Below are 15,058 nucleotides of genomic sequence, written 5' to 3'. Positions count from 1 at the left end.
GCACGGCTGCATAGGGCCCTGGTTTGTGCTGGCTTTCACACAGCATGCGCTCTCTATCTCCTTCAGTGACCGTCCTCAGGGTGATCTCGCTCGGAGACTCCTGCATCTAATTAGGGGAATTACTGTAATGTTACGCCTGGTCCAAAGTATTTGTAAAAAATCTCCGGACAGACGGCATAGCAGAGACTCAGCATGCTGCTGCGTGACGAGCGTAACGGAAAGCCAAAGATTCAAATGGACGCTCATAGAGGGAGGGGGGACTGAGGACGCAAGGTATCCCACAGTTCCTGCTGTCTCCGAAAAGCATTTGCATTCTTGGCTGAGCTCCAAATGCTTCTAGGGTCAAAAACAGTGTCCGCGGTGGGTCAGGGCATAGCTCGGCAATTTACACAGCCCCCACCCACCCCCAGAAGTGAAAGGGAAAACAATCCTCTCTTGACTCTTTTACATGTCACCCTATCTTTACTGAATGCTGCAGATAGACGCGATGGTGCAGCACTCAACACCAACATCCTTGCTCCCCCCACGCTATGGATGGCTGATGGTGCAATATGGCTGGTATCCGTCCTCATCATCAGCCTATTGGCACATGGGGCAGTGCAAAAGGGCTGGTAACCATGCAGACTAGCATCCGTTAGGTCAATCAAGGGCGCCTGGCCCTAATTTTTCCTGGTAGATGGTACAGTATGGCTGATAACCATCGTCATCATAGCAACAGGGGGCTGAGCTTCATCAGCCCCCACCCTTCATGTGTAAAGAAAAGATTCAATTGCCCCTGGACTAGCAGCAGGATGCTGGGCTCCTCTCCTCCACACTCCTTAATGTCCTATCTGGACTATCATAGCAACTGGAGGCTGCCTTCCACTCATTTCTCACTAACAAGTCACTGTGTCTTATTCCTGCATTCTTTATTACTTCATCACACAAGTGGGGGGACAATGCTATGGTAGCCCAGGAAGGCTGGGGAAGAATGGAATGAACAGGTGGGGTTGTTGCAGGAGCACCCCCTGTGAATAGCATACAGCTCATAATCTATGCAGGATCTGACACAGAGCGGCTGTGCTCTCTGGTTCTCTGATACAGTGGTTCTCTAGTACACTTGCCCATATTCTAGGCAGGACTGATTCTATTTTTAGATACCAAAAAGGAGGGATTGACTCAGGGAGTCATTCCCAATTTTGGCTTTTGCGCCCCTGGCTAAGAGCAGCCAGGGGCACTTATGACAGCAGCAAATGGTGCAGTGCAAAAGGACTGGTAACCATGCCCATCTTATTACCAATTTATGGTATGGTAGATGGTACAATATGGCTGGTAACCATCTCTGCTATAATGCAAAAGCATGCTGCTGTGTAGCGCTGCTGGACCGCCTCTGTCAGCGGCATCTAGTACACATACGGTGACAGGCACAAAAGGCAAAACAGGCTCCATGGTTTCCACGCTGTGGCGTCTGCCAGGGCAATCCAGGGAAAACGGGCTTGAAATGATTGTCTGCTGTAGCTTTCCTGGAGGAAGGGATGACTGACGACATTTACCCAGAACCACCCGCGAAAATGGTTTTTGCCCCATCAGGCACTGGGATCTCAACCCAGAATTCACAGAGACAAACTAGACTGTGTTCATTGTTCGCAAAAATTTATCTTTGCAAGGAATTCACTCCCTTTTTCCCATCACACAGCTTCGACTGTCTCCAGACCCGCCACAGCATCCCCCTCAGAGGCTGGCAAAGATTAGGCGGCGAAAGAAAAAGACAGGGGACGAGATGTTCGCTGAACTTATGGGGTGCTCCCGAGACGAGGCAGACCAGCAGAGCCAGTGGAGGGAGACCCTCTCTCTGTACCAGCGCTCACACAGCGAAGGGGAGGAGAGGTGGCGTGAGGAAGACAAGCAGGCGACTCAAACGCTGCTTGGACTAATGAGGGAGCAAACGGACATGCTCCTGCGCCTTGTGCATGTTATGCAGGACCTCAGGCAGGAGGACAGAGCCCCCCTGCAGTGTATCTGCAACCGCCCATCCCCGCCACAAAGTCCCATACCCCCCTCACCCAAAATAACCAGAAGGAGGGGCGCCAGAGCCCGTGTAAACTGTCACTGCACCCCAGCAGAGTGCTCAAGTACCCAAAAGCTCTCATACCCTAAATTTTGAAAAGTCCTTTCCTTCCCGCCTCACCCAAGCCCCCATCCCAGTTTCATCCCCTAACTGTCTAGTTGATAATAAAAAATACTTTTCTGTTAATTACTGTTTCCGTCATGTTCTTTTAGAGGAGACTGTGTTTGAAGCGGGGGAAGGGGGTTGGTAATTTGACAGGACAATCACCTTTACCAGGGTACAGACATGGGGGCAGGATCAGCAGCAGGTCACACACACACTGCTGTCAGTACGCACCCTGGTCGGTATGGGAGGTGGTTTGCAGGTTCTGTGTGGGTGGGGGGGTACGTGACTTTGTAGCGGGGGAGGGGGGTTACAGATCTCATGCAACGGTCCCTGTCCTGGACCACAGAGCCACGCAGCAGAGGAATCTGTATCCGTCCTCCCCCGCCAAAAGGCCACATAGCCCCCGCACACAGAGTCCCAAAAAGGAGGGATGGCAGGCTCCGTTGAAACATCCAGTCCGGCACTGCAGACCGCTCTGGGAGCAGGAGCCTGTCATTCCTCGAGTTTACAGGCGGTCTTTACATCACTGCACACCCTACCCAGCACAGTCCGTGTCCCGGTTTCAACCCTGTAACGCAAAGTCATCAATAAAGAAACCTTTGTAAAGTTACAGTGGAACATGTATTTTATTTTTAAACGTGTGTTGGAAGTTGGGGAAGCGGGGTGGGCGGGGTATGTAACTGCAGATGCTAGTCAACAGTCACTTGGTAAAGAAACAGGGGCAGGTTCAGCTTCTCTGTAAAGAAACTGAACAGTCACAGGTTACGCTGCTCGCTGCTCGCTGGTACTTGAAGAGTTCCTTGTCGCTGTGCAAGGCGCCTGCACAGAGCTTCACGAGCCAGGGCATTAGCGGGTAGGCTGGGTCCCCGACGATCACTATAGGCATCTGCACATCCCCAAGACTTATTTTGTGGTCCGGGAAGAAACTACCTTCCTGCAGGCATCTAAACAGGCCACATTTCCTGAAAACACGCACGTCATGAACTTTGCCTGGCCACTCGACGTTGATGTTGGTAAAACGTCCCCCATGGTCCACCAGTGCTCGCAGCACCATTGAAATGTAGCCCTATTTCTCAGCAGCTGACTGTGGAAGAGGTGGACGATAAGGTGCGAGGAGTTGACAACGGCCATAACTGCAGCGGGATCCGTGCTCAAAGTGCTGTGGCGCCCGCGCTGTCACTGAGCAGAAAAGTGCACGAACAGATTGCCCGCAGGCGCTTTGAGGGAGGGAGGGAGGGAGGGCGTGATTGACGGTTCAATGATGACAGTTACCCAAAACCACCCTCGACACATTTTTCCCCCCAGCATGCATTGGGGGGAAATCCCAGAATACCAATGGGCAGCAGGGAGTGCGGGAACTGTGGGATAGCTTCCCACAGTGCACCGCTTCCAAAGTCGATGCTGGCCCCGTTACTGTGGACTCGCACAGTCGAACTAGTGTATTTAGTGTGGATACACAACTTCGACTTCATAAGGTCGATTCCACAAATTCGAATTAAGTTGATTCGAAATAGTCTTGTAGTGTAGACATACCCTAAGAATCAGACCCTTCACCCAAAATTTGAACTAAATTAATTGGAACCCATTCAGAGCTGGACTACTTTTGTAAATATAAAAATAGTGAAAACAAATTTTGAAAGACTAATAATGGTGGGATGAAATATATGCAGATGTTAAAAAAAACCAACTCTCTTACCTTCCCTTTAAGAATGAATTTAGGATTTCCTGCCACCTCATGGTTAGAAATAGAAAGTGCACCTATGTTTCTTCATATGGGAGCTAATTTGGCTGAAACCAACACATTTTTGAAGTTTGTGGGGCTAAATTTGTCCAATTAACTTTACAGATGATTAAGGATATTATTGATTTTAGGACTTTTTTCTTTGTAACTTGATTTATTTTGACATTTTTGTTAAATATAGTAGGGGAGGTGATTTTTTTTGTTTGTTTTTTATAAATTGAACTTTAAAGTCATTTAATTGTGTTTATATCTACTAAGTTCTTGTATAGGTGCCTATCACCATTGTAACTGTGTCTAGTTTTGTCAACAGCTACAACCATATGAGTTCCATTTAGAGCTAAGCCAGAACTGTTGTGCTCAGGGAAGTACAGATTCATATTTAAATTTCAATAAGCAGAGGAATACCTGGTAACACTGTGGGTCATATTCTGAGCTAATTCCCACATGATGAATCTTCATTGACTTCGCAGGGATGGCACCAGATGTAAGTCGATGCAGAAAGGGGGAGCTAAGTAAAAACCTACAGCTCACCATAGGAACTGGCCCAATATGTCTTAGGCCTGGTCTACACTACACAATTTTGTTGGCAAAAGGCAGCTTTTGTCAACAAAACAGTGGAGGTGTACACACTACAATGCTCCTCTCACCGACAAAACTCTCCTGCTTTGCTGACAAAATAAAACCACCTTGACAAGAGGCATAGAGCTTTTTGCAGCAAAGTTAGATTGACAAAGCGTCAGTGTAGATGCTGCGTTCATTACATCGCTGTAACTGGCCTCCAGGAGGTATCCCCCAGTACCCACTGTGACCGCTGTGCTCACTGTTTTGAACTCTGCCAGCTCCAGGCAGTAAACACACTCCTGCCTGGACTACAGGGGTGGGGGTGCATCTCCTGGGTCTGTGGGGAGAGGAAGCTGTGGGAGAACTCGGAGGGAATCAAAATATTAATGCGGAATCCTGCTCTCCCAGGCTCTAGGACCACAGTGGCAGGCAGGCAGAGCAGGCTGCTGCAGTGGGGAAGTGGGAGATGAGAGGAGAAGAGGAAGAGACTGCTGTGCTGTGCAGAGCCAGAGAGGGAGGTGGGAGCTGATGTGGGAGAGTGTCCCCCTCCCCCGCCTCAGGTTTGTTCCATCTGCTGTCTGTACTTAAAGAGACAGCATGCCAACACTTTAACTCTCCCCCAACACACACACTCCCCCAACACACACACCTGCCCAACACACTCTGTCTCTCTCCCCCACACACAATCTTTCACACACTCCTCCAGCACACACTCTGTCTCTGCCTTTCACCTCCCCTCTCGCACGCACACACACACTCCTTGTCACCCACTCTCCTTCCCTTTCCCCGCAACAAACTTCAGTTGAAAAGTGGCTGGCAATCTAATAAGATGCCCATGGAACTATGTAACTGAGACACCTGCATCATGTGACACTGTACCTGCCCCATGAGGCATTGCAAATCCTTCCCAAAGCAACTTCGGCCAGTTGCACAGTGAGATAGCTACCACAATGCACTGCTGTCTTTGCCCTTGCAAGAGCTGCTAATGTGGATGCGCTCCAGTGTCACAAAGAGCACAGTGTGGACATGCAACAGCAGGTTAATTCCAGCGTTTTAATAAAAGTGGTATAACTTGTGACGCAGAAACTTGCCAGTGTAGACATACCCTAAGTTTGTTTCCCAAACCTCAACAAGAGCTGTGTGTATCTTGAAAGCTTGGCTCTCTGACCAGCAGAAGTTGGTTCAACAGAAGATATTACTTCACCCACCTTGTCTCTCTAGTATCATGGAACCAACATGTCTGCAACAACACTGCAAAAAAGACTTTTATATATAGCCTTAGCTAAGAAGATCTACTTGTTCATCCATTTTCCCCAAGGGGGAATCTTGAAAGAATATGCATCTTCTCAGGTCACTCCTGTGAAACAATCCATGTGCATCTTGAAAGAATGATTTCAGATTTGCTGTACTAGGAAAAGGTTTGACAGTACCAAGCGTTGAATCTGTAAGGAGGTTAGTCTATTTTCAGAGCACATGCATAAATTATTAACATTAATGGGAATTGCACAGAATAGATGGCACCTCACAGTCTCTCTTTAAAATGTTGGCTGCAAATAGAACCCCAGTAGGATAGTTTAAAGTCCATTAGAAATCCAGCCGATGTCAGCTGATGTCTTCTCCTAGGGCAAGTGATTTCTGTGTGATCATAGATTTTGTATGTAAAGAAAAATCATTCAAACAGCCCAGAGTGGGGCACATAGTGTCTCCGTTTTACATACAGACTCATATAGAGAGTCTTTCTCAAATCTTGGCATAGTTCCATGGTTATTCTGTCATTGCTTCCCTGAGCCTGCTTGTTCCTTCACTCCCAGATCCTACCTGACCTGAAATTCAATGATAGGTTATACCTAAAGTCAGTGTTTACACCTCTCTTGCCCATTCTCACTCCTATCTCCCCTTCCCTCCTGCTCCCATGCACACTGTAAAAAACAAAACCCTTAACAGGACGATGTTCTCTTTTTGTCTCCATTTAATTTTGGCTGTGGCTTATTTAACTCAAATCTGTGTTTCACTACTGGAGCACACGTTATTTGAAAAGACAGTAACCAGCCTTCTGCTTTGACAAGTAAGGATTAACTTTAAACGCTAGAACCACTAGAGATGTCTACAAGCAGATTTATGCACCTTGCTTACTGATTTTTGTGAAGACTCATGACGAGCATGTGACTAGAGAGATCAAAGTTGTCATCCACTCCTCTCTAAGGGCCAAATTATGCACTCAGCAGGAAACAAGTGGACCTTGCAATTTGCAGTTTCCCACAAATCATACCAGGGTGAGGGGATTAAATGTTTGCCCCGCAAGCAGCATGAGCAGTGAGCATGACTCTCCTAATCCACAGAAGTCTCAAGGTCTCCAAGGCGATGTCTTGGATCTTGATGCTTCCACAGGAGCCAGGACATTTGCACAGAGGCCATGAGGGATGAGGCCCACTCCCTGCTATTCCTTGGGCCTCATCCCTCATAGCAGCAGAGCTCCCACAAGTCTTGTGCTCCATCATTTCACCATCTGTACCTGAGGCAAATTGCCTTTGGAGAGAGAGAGTGTGTGTGTGTGTGTGTGTGTGTGCGCCCTTGAATATGATGTAAGAAGATGACGCAGACAGCATCAACTTTATTGATGTGGGAAAATCAATCCAGGCTTGGAGTGGGGTGGTGCCGCAGATAGCAGTTCATCCAAGTCCTGTCCTGCCATGCTTCTCCACGTACATATAGAGGAAGGATGGAAGGGATGATTATGCTGCAGACTCCTCTTCATCTGACAATATGTGGGGATTTTCAGTAGATTTTTTTCTACTGTTTTCCTAGCCTCCGTGTTTAAAAGGGGAGAGAAGGAGGGGGCCTTAAATGCTTACAGGACCCCCTTACCCATTTGTTACACAATTTTAAAGGAAAACGTTCTCACTTAATCGTATTACTTTTTCCTGTGTATTCCTGACAGATCAGTTCACAGCATCTTTCTGAAGTGCTTTGGCCAAGGAAGCTAGTGAATGTTCTCCTTTTAATAGATTTTATTTTTTCTAATACCAGTGCTAATGTATATTAGGCTAGGGTCTCTATAGGCCAGCACTTGCCATCACTACAAAACACGGAAGGTGAGATTAATCTCTTGTACTGCTCTGCTGAAGTCAAGGTACCATAGAAGCTATGATCTTGACCCAATACATTCTGGCAAAAATGTGACTTTCATTTTGAAGCTATGGAGACCAATGGGTCAGCCATCCTACATTGTGTTGCAGTTAGTGCAAGCAGCCTACACATCCATATGGCAGTCAACAGCTTTTGGGGGGCTGCCTGTTTTCAACAAGGAGAGCCAGGAGCTGAGCTGCTTCCCAAGCTTCTGTGCAGCAGTGTCAAGCCCAGGCGAGTGACTGAACTACTCCTGGGGAAATTCTGGGCCTAGCTCAGCTGCTAGTCCCAGTTGGGCTGTGGGACCTGGGGGCACATGTGGGGAGGCCGGATCATCTTCTTTCCTTACATGGAGCAGCCAGGGCTGGGTCAGACCCACCCCCAGGAACCTCCTCCAGCTGCAGAAAGTGCCACACTCCCTACCACACACTCTTCCTGCCCCCATCACTTCTCAGCCAAGGGGGAGGGATCACTGTATGGGGAGCTACCTCCCATCCTACACCCAGAACCCCACCACCGAGCCCCCATCAGAGCCGCAACCCCTTCATCCAGAGCCCCCCCCCCCCACACTCAGATCCCCATGCACCCAGACCCCACACAGAGCCTCACCCTCTTGCCCCCCAAATATAGAAGTCAAACTATGCCTATGCCTTTGAGGTCCCCTGCTGGAGGTCTCATGGTCCTACCACATCCTGCCCCAGAAAAGGAGCAGTAAAGATGGGACCTCCAGACTTGCCTAGAAAGGCTGCAGGGAAGCAGCCAATCACAGCCCAGCAGGCTCAGTTAAGAGGAGCTGCAGGGCCTGAGCAGCTCAGTTCCTAGCAGGGACCAGAGGAGTAAGGAAGGAGCTCCTGGGAGAACCAGAAGATGGGTTCTGGTGACATTTGCATTCCATGAGGAAGGAGAGGAGAACTTCAGCCCTGAGGTAAGGGTGAAGCTGAAGGGGCTATGTGGGAAGTGTCCCAAGGAATAGCAGCAACAACTATTATGGAAAGCAACACTTGGCTGCTATTTATAGGGTCCTTGGGTTGGGGCCTGAAGTAGTGGGTGAGCCCACACCTGATGGTGTGGCAAAGCCCCCAGAAGAGGATAAGGCTTGTTTAGAGGCCCAAGTGAAGGGTGGGACTTAGAGTCTCCAGGGAGAGAGTCTGCTTTATACCAGGGCACTACTTTATACCAGGGCTAGCCCAGAAGGGGCTGAGGACTGAGCCCAGAGACAGGGCTAAAGATGTTACCAAAGGCACAGGGACAGGCCATGTTGGACCTTTTACCCCAGAAGAGGTTTGTTCATTCACATTCAGGAATAAAGTGAAATAGAGAGTGATTGCAGAGACGTAGACTGTGTCTATGCTTACAGCAGCACAACTGTATTGAAACAGCTGTGCCACTGTAAGAGCACTTGTATAGCTGCGTTATGCTGATGGGAGAGAGCTCTCCCATCGACACAATAAAACCAGCTCAATGAGCAGCAGTAGCTATGTTGTGGGTTAGCATCTCCCACCAACATTGCGCTGTGCACACCAGCACTTATGCCAGCAAAACTTATGTCGCTCAGGGATGTGGGGTTTTTCATACCCCTGAGCGACAAATATTTTGCTGACGTAAGTGCTAGTGTAGACATGGCCTTTGTAAAACTGAAAAATTAACTGCACCCATGAGTAACCTGCTCATTTAGAGAAATATAAAGGGTTAAACATATCGGGCTGGTTGGGGACAATGGTAGCTCAGTAAAGGACTGGCCTATCTGTAGCAAGAGATTGGAGCCGTGTATCGGGGCTCTGGAACAATTTGTATAGTTGGGGTGCTGAGAGCCATTGAACCAAACTGCAAACCTGGTATATAATAGCAGCAAAGAGTCCTGTGGCACCTTATAGACTAACAGAAGATTTGGAGCATGAGCTTTCGTGGGTGAATACCCACTTCGTCGGATGCATGTAGTGGAAATTTCCAGGGGCAGGTATATATATGCAAGCAAGAAGCAGGCTGGAGATAACCAGGTTAGTTCAATCAGGGAGGATGAGGCCCTCTTCTAGCAGTTGAGGTGTGAAAACCAAGGGAGGAGAAACTGGTTTTGTAGTTGGCAAGCCATTCACAGTCTTTGTTTAATCCTGAGCTGATGGTGTCAAATTTGCAGATGAACTGAAGCTCAGCAGTTTCTCTTTGAAGTCTGGTCCTGAAGTTTTTTTGCTGCAGGATGGCCACTTTACGATCTGCTATTGTGTGGCCAGGGAGGCTGAAGTGTTCTCTTGCAGGTTTTTGTATATTGCCATTCCTAATATCTGATTTGTGTCCATTTATCCTTTTCCGTAGGGACTGTCCAGTTTGGCCGATGTACTTAGCAGAGGGGCATTGCTGGCATATGATGGCATATATTACATTGGTGGACGTGGAGGTGAATGAACCGGTGATGGTGTGGCAGATCTGGTTAGGTCCTGTGATGGTGTCGCTGGTGTAGATATGTGGGCAGAGTTGGCATCGAGGTTTGTTGCATGGATTGGTTCCTGAGTTAGAGTTATTATGGTGCGGTGTGCAGTTACTGGTGAGAATATGCTTCAGGTTGGCAGGTTGTCTGTGAGCAAGGACTGGCCTGCCACCCAAGGCCTGTGAAAGTGTGGGATCATTGTCCAGGATGGGTTGTAGATCCCTGATGATGCGTGCCTGTTTTAATTAATGTAATGGGGCCAAAAGTTATAATCTGCTGTGCAGTTCACCAACTCCTATTAAACTATCAGACTTAGGTACGGAGGCCTCGCAAGTAGTGGATAGTTAGTAAACACAGTTATTGGGACTCCACTGTGTACATGTGGTTCCTTCATATTATGTATATTGTGTAAAGAGCCATAGACACAACAATATTGATTAGATATTTGTCTGTATTTACCAGTCAAGACAGTTTCTGTTTTACTGTGGAGTTCACTCTTCTTCCCTGCTCTTTCAAGCTGAAATTTTCACTCATTGTCAAAGGAAACAAAGACAAATTTGCTCTGTGGCATACTGATCTGATTAAAATAATCATGTAAGTGGCTGAATGAGCCATATATAACTCTTTTTACTACAATAAGTAAAGTTAGTAAACTTTCACTGGTAGGTAGCCTAGATTTAACCTGCTGAATTTACTTAATTCTTAATTAGAATGCTATTTTTGCATGTGAAAATTCATCTGATTTCAGGCAGATGAAAATAAAGTAATAAAGACGAACACAGATACCTTTAAAGATCTCTCTTACTGCTGATATACAGGGCAATTTAAGTACAAAGAACTGCAATATGAGAACATTATGGGCCTAATGTAGAACAAGGAAAAGAGTGAGAATAAATAGTCATGAATATTTCCATGACTTTCAAATAAATGTTTGCTTTGACCCATGTTCACATGTGCTAAAACAGCACAAAGCAACTTTAGTGAGGCAGACAAGAATCCAGCCCTTCAGCCCTAATTCTCAGATGCTTTGTACCTTGTGGAGTCATTTACACCTGTGCAGAATGGTTGTAAAATACTGCCAAGTGAGAATTGCCCATTCATTTGCACTGATAGTAGCATTTTACACCCATCTTGTATAGATGTAAACAATTCCTTAAAGTATAAGGCAGTGCTAAATTAGGCCTTTAAGACCTAATTGTCCTGTTAGGCCATGTCTACACTGGGGCAAATGTATCGTGTTAGAAAGCATGTTGTAACGTTAAAAACATAACAAGCACTTAGTGTAGACAGGGATATGTCATGTTTGAAATGTAGTAGCTGGTTGTGGTTAACCTGGAGTTACCACAACCAGCCTACTTGTATATAAACATGACTGTCCTTTTTCACATGAAAGACAAAATTGTATTTAATATGTTAGCTAAAATGAGTCAGTGAATATATTTTTCTGGTATGATGCACTTTCCCAGTGCAGGCAGGGCCTCACTTATGCCAGTGTAAATCAGGAGTAGCTTATTATAAGTTGTGTCCTGTTTGTTCTCTCACTTACACTGGTTTAACTTATCCCTCCAGCTCAAGTTTTTTCTTTAATACCCCTGGCTTAAGGATTTGGCTTCTTGAGTTTAGACAATCACTGAAATCTTCTCCTAAACAGAACTAAAAAGCCCCCAATATCATCCAGTATTGCACAACAAAGCCAGTTACAAAAGAAGTTTACCTAAGTATCCACGGAAGGCAAGAGAGGAAAAAAATGCTTCCATATTAAGCATGCTAACCAGCTTCTATAGATAAACAATTATCAATTGGACTCATAGGCTGTGGCTACACTTAGCACTTCAAAGCGCTGCCGCGGCAGCGCTTTGAAGCGCTAAGTGTAGTCAAAGCACCAGCGCTGGGAGAAAGCTCTCCCAGCGCTGTCTGTACTCCACCTCCCTGTGGGGAATAACGGACAGCGCCGCGCTCCCAGCGCTGGGGCTTTAACCACACTGGCGCTTTGCAGCGCCGCAATTTGCAGCGCTGGAGAGGGTGTGTTTTCACACCCTGCTGCAGCGCTGCAAATTTGTAAGTGTAGCCAAGCCCATAGACTTTAAAGCTAGAAGGGTCTATCACGATCATCTAGTCCAGGGGTAGGCAACCTATGGCACACGTGCCGAAGGTGCCATGCAAGCTGATTTTCAGTGGCACTCACACTGCCCAGGTCCTGGCCACCAGTCCGGGGGGCTCTGCATTTTAATTTAATTTTAAATGAAGCTTCTTAAACGTTTTAAAAACCTTATTTACTTTACATACAACAATAGTTTAGTTATATATTATAGACTTCTAGAAAGAGACCTGCTAAAAACATTTAAATGTATTACTGACATGCAAAACCTTAAATTAGAGTGAATAAATGAAGACTTGGCACACCACTTCTGAAAGGTTGCCGACCCCTGATCTAGTCTGACCTCTTGAACATTGCATGCCTTACAACCCACTCATTCCTGAAAAAGGCCCATGACCTCTGACTGAGTTACTGAAGTCCTCAAATCTTGCTTTAAATTTAAAATAGCACCAGGAATTTACAGGAAACATACCCTGCCCTCTTCCTCTGAACAATTCCTTTACTGGACAAATTGTACCATTGGAGTTGGTGGGAATTTTTTAGTTTGACAGGAGTGGAACTAGGAGTGACCCTATACCAAGATGCTTAGCTTCCAGCTCTTAACAAAACAAAACAGAACAAAAAAACTGACTCTACAAGAGTATTTCCTGCTATTTTACCACTTATTACACAAAGAACCTGATTTTGGCATTTTTCCCAACAATGTCGATGAGAGCAAGGAGCCGCTTGAATGCAGCTTTTCCAATTTTCACAATTTTTTAGTGTCTTTCTTAGTGCCCCAATGCTGGAATGAAGAAATTGCATGAGCATCTCAATTTTCATTTAAAAATAAAAGGAAGTTTCTAGACACTGGGTTGCAGAAAAAAATCTTGAAAATGTGACGCAAGTGTATAAAGGCTGAGAAACCAGAAGGAAATAAAAGTAACCCAACATTTATTGTAGGGTGACCAGATAGCAAATGTGAAAAATCAGGACGGGGGTGGGAGGTAATAGGAGCCTATATAAGAAAAAGACTCAAAAATCAGGACTGTTCCTATAAAATCAGGACATCTGGTCACCCTAACTTATTGTGTGTGGTTTTTTGTTTGTTTTTAAGAAAATATGATTTGGGGAGAGTGGGATCCTGATTTTTGAATGTTTGGGGTTGGCAATACTGAAAATTTAACAAGAAAAACAAATATTTCCCTTTTCACTAACAAACTGAAAACAATAGGGCTCAGATTTACAAAACTGCCTCAGATTTGGACAGCTAATTAGGAGGAGCATCAATAAGTGTTTGAAATGACTTTAAAGTCTGGATGATAGTTTAGGTAACAGAAAATCTATTGTTGGGGATTTTTTTCTTTTTTTACTAAGCTTAATGACTTTTTTTGGCAGGGGGCCTGTAAATTGCTGAGGTTGGAGGCCTGTTAGTACTATGAAGGGTTGAAAAGTATTCAGCTGGCTAACTGGAAACTGCCAGCGTTCTGAAAGTTAAATGTTTTGTTTGTTCCGTCAGCAGGACTTCATCCTGTTCTAGTACTTCTATATTTAAGGAGTTGTTTTGGAGTGGGTGGAATAGCCCACTGTTCTCAAAGCTAAAGGTGTAGAGAATCAAAAGTAAACCTCAGTCCACTAGTGCTTAATAAACAACAACAAAGTAAAACAAAAACAAAAAAACTAAGAAATGCTAATATTGAGGGCACTTTCTCCAGTTCCCAGGAGTCACCAGCAAAGATGTAGGGCTTTCTCCACCTCCCCTCCCCCAAAAGCTAGGAAAGGGCTTATCACATGTTTAATGTACCTCCAAGACAGTGCATTACTCATTTTCTCTTCAGTACTCAAGATTTAACAAAAACTAGGTCATGTGCAAAAAAGAACAGGAGGGCTCTGGTTACAAGTGAAAAACCTGTATTTTGAACCCTCCTAATTGTTTGTTTGTTTTTTCCCCATCAATTCAGTCTTTTTATAGGTAAACACATACTGTTGCTGACAGGAAACATTTATTTCCCTGCTTAAAGATAGTCCCAATAACAGCACAAAATATGACCATAGAGACATTTTACAGTGCTACCATGGGATGTAATTTTTCTCAGCATTAGATTAAGTGATACTGAATGAACATCAAGAAAAAGTTAAACCTGTAATTATGCATCCGTGATAGAACTTGTTAATCACGTGTTTTCACAGAAGTTGTTAATGCCACTATAGTTAAAAACATGTTCATGGTTCGATGTGAATTACTTACTAGAGATAGGGGTCTATAACTCAGTGACTGACTCTACAGTCTGATAGTTGGGGCACTTGCCTTGGATTTGGGAGTGCCAAGTTCAAATCCCTCCTCTAATGAGAACAGCTTCAAGAGCAGAGATTGAGCAAGCCACATATCAGAATATCCCATAGCTCAGTAGCTAGGGCATTTTCTTTCCATGGGGAAAGACCCAATTAAAGTCTCTTTAAAGGTTTCTTGACACCTTAAATGATAGCTCCTTGCAGCAGCTAGTCCTGGAACCCACAAGATGTGAGGCAATTCTTGACCTAGTCCTAAGTGGAGCACAGGATCTGGTCCAAGAAGTGAATATAGCTGGACCGCTTGGTAATAGTGACCATAATATAATCAAATTTAACATCCCTGTGGTGAGGAAAACACCACAGTGACCCAACACTGTAGCATTTAATTTCAGAAAGAGGGACTACACAAAAATGAGGAAATTAGTTAAGCAGAAAGTAAAAGGTACAGCACAAAAAGTGAAATCCCTATAAGATGCATAGAAACTTTTTAAAGACTCCATAATAGAGGCTCAACTTAAATATATACCCCAAATTAAAAAACACAGTAAGAGAACCAAAAAAGTGCCACTGTGGCTAAACAACAAAGTAAAAGAAGCAGTGAGAGGCAAAAGGCATCCTTTAAAAAGTGGAAGTTAAATCCTAGTGAGGGAAATAGAAAGGAGCATAAACACTGGCAAATGAAGTGTA

The 15,058-nt window shown here is 45.3% G+C and overlaps 1 protein-coding gene across 2 annotated transcripts in view; it reads left to right on the top strand.

Moving 5' to 3' along the window:
* Nucleotides 1-8,451: 8,451 nt before the first annotated feature.
* C2H8orf89 (chromosome 2 C8orf89 homolog) overlaps nt 8,452-15,058 on the top strand; it is a 79,862-nt gene continuing 73,255 nt past the window's right edge. Inside the window, exon 1 of one of the 2 annotated variants that reach the window (XM_045006517.1) lies at nt 8,452-8,505. The gene's annotated coding sequence lies outside the window, so the exon portion shown is untranslated. The remainder of the gene's footprint in view (nt 8,506-15,058) is intronic. The other variant, XM_045006520.1, reaches the window with a different exon arrangement.

This window comes from Mauremys mutica, chromosome 2, assembly GCF_020497125.1.
Source record: "Mauremys mutica isolate MM-2020 ecotype Southern chromosome 2, ASM2049712v1, whole genome shotgun sequence".
NCBI classification, from domain to species: domain Eukaryota; kingdom Metazoa; phylum Chordata; order Testudines; family Geoemydidae; genus Mauremys; species Mauremys mutica.
Note: the sequence above shows the minus strand (reverse complement) of the source record. Positions and strands in the feature narration are given on the sequence as shown.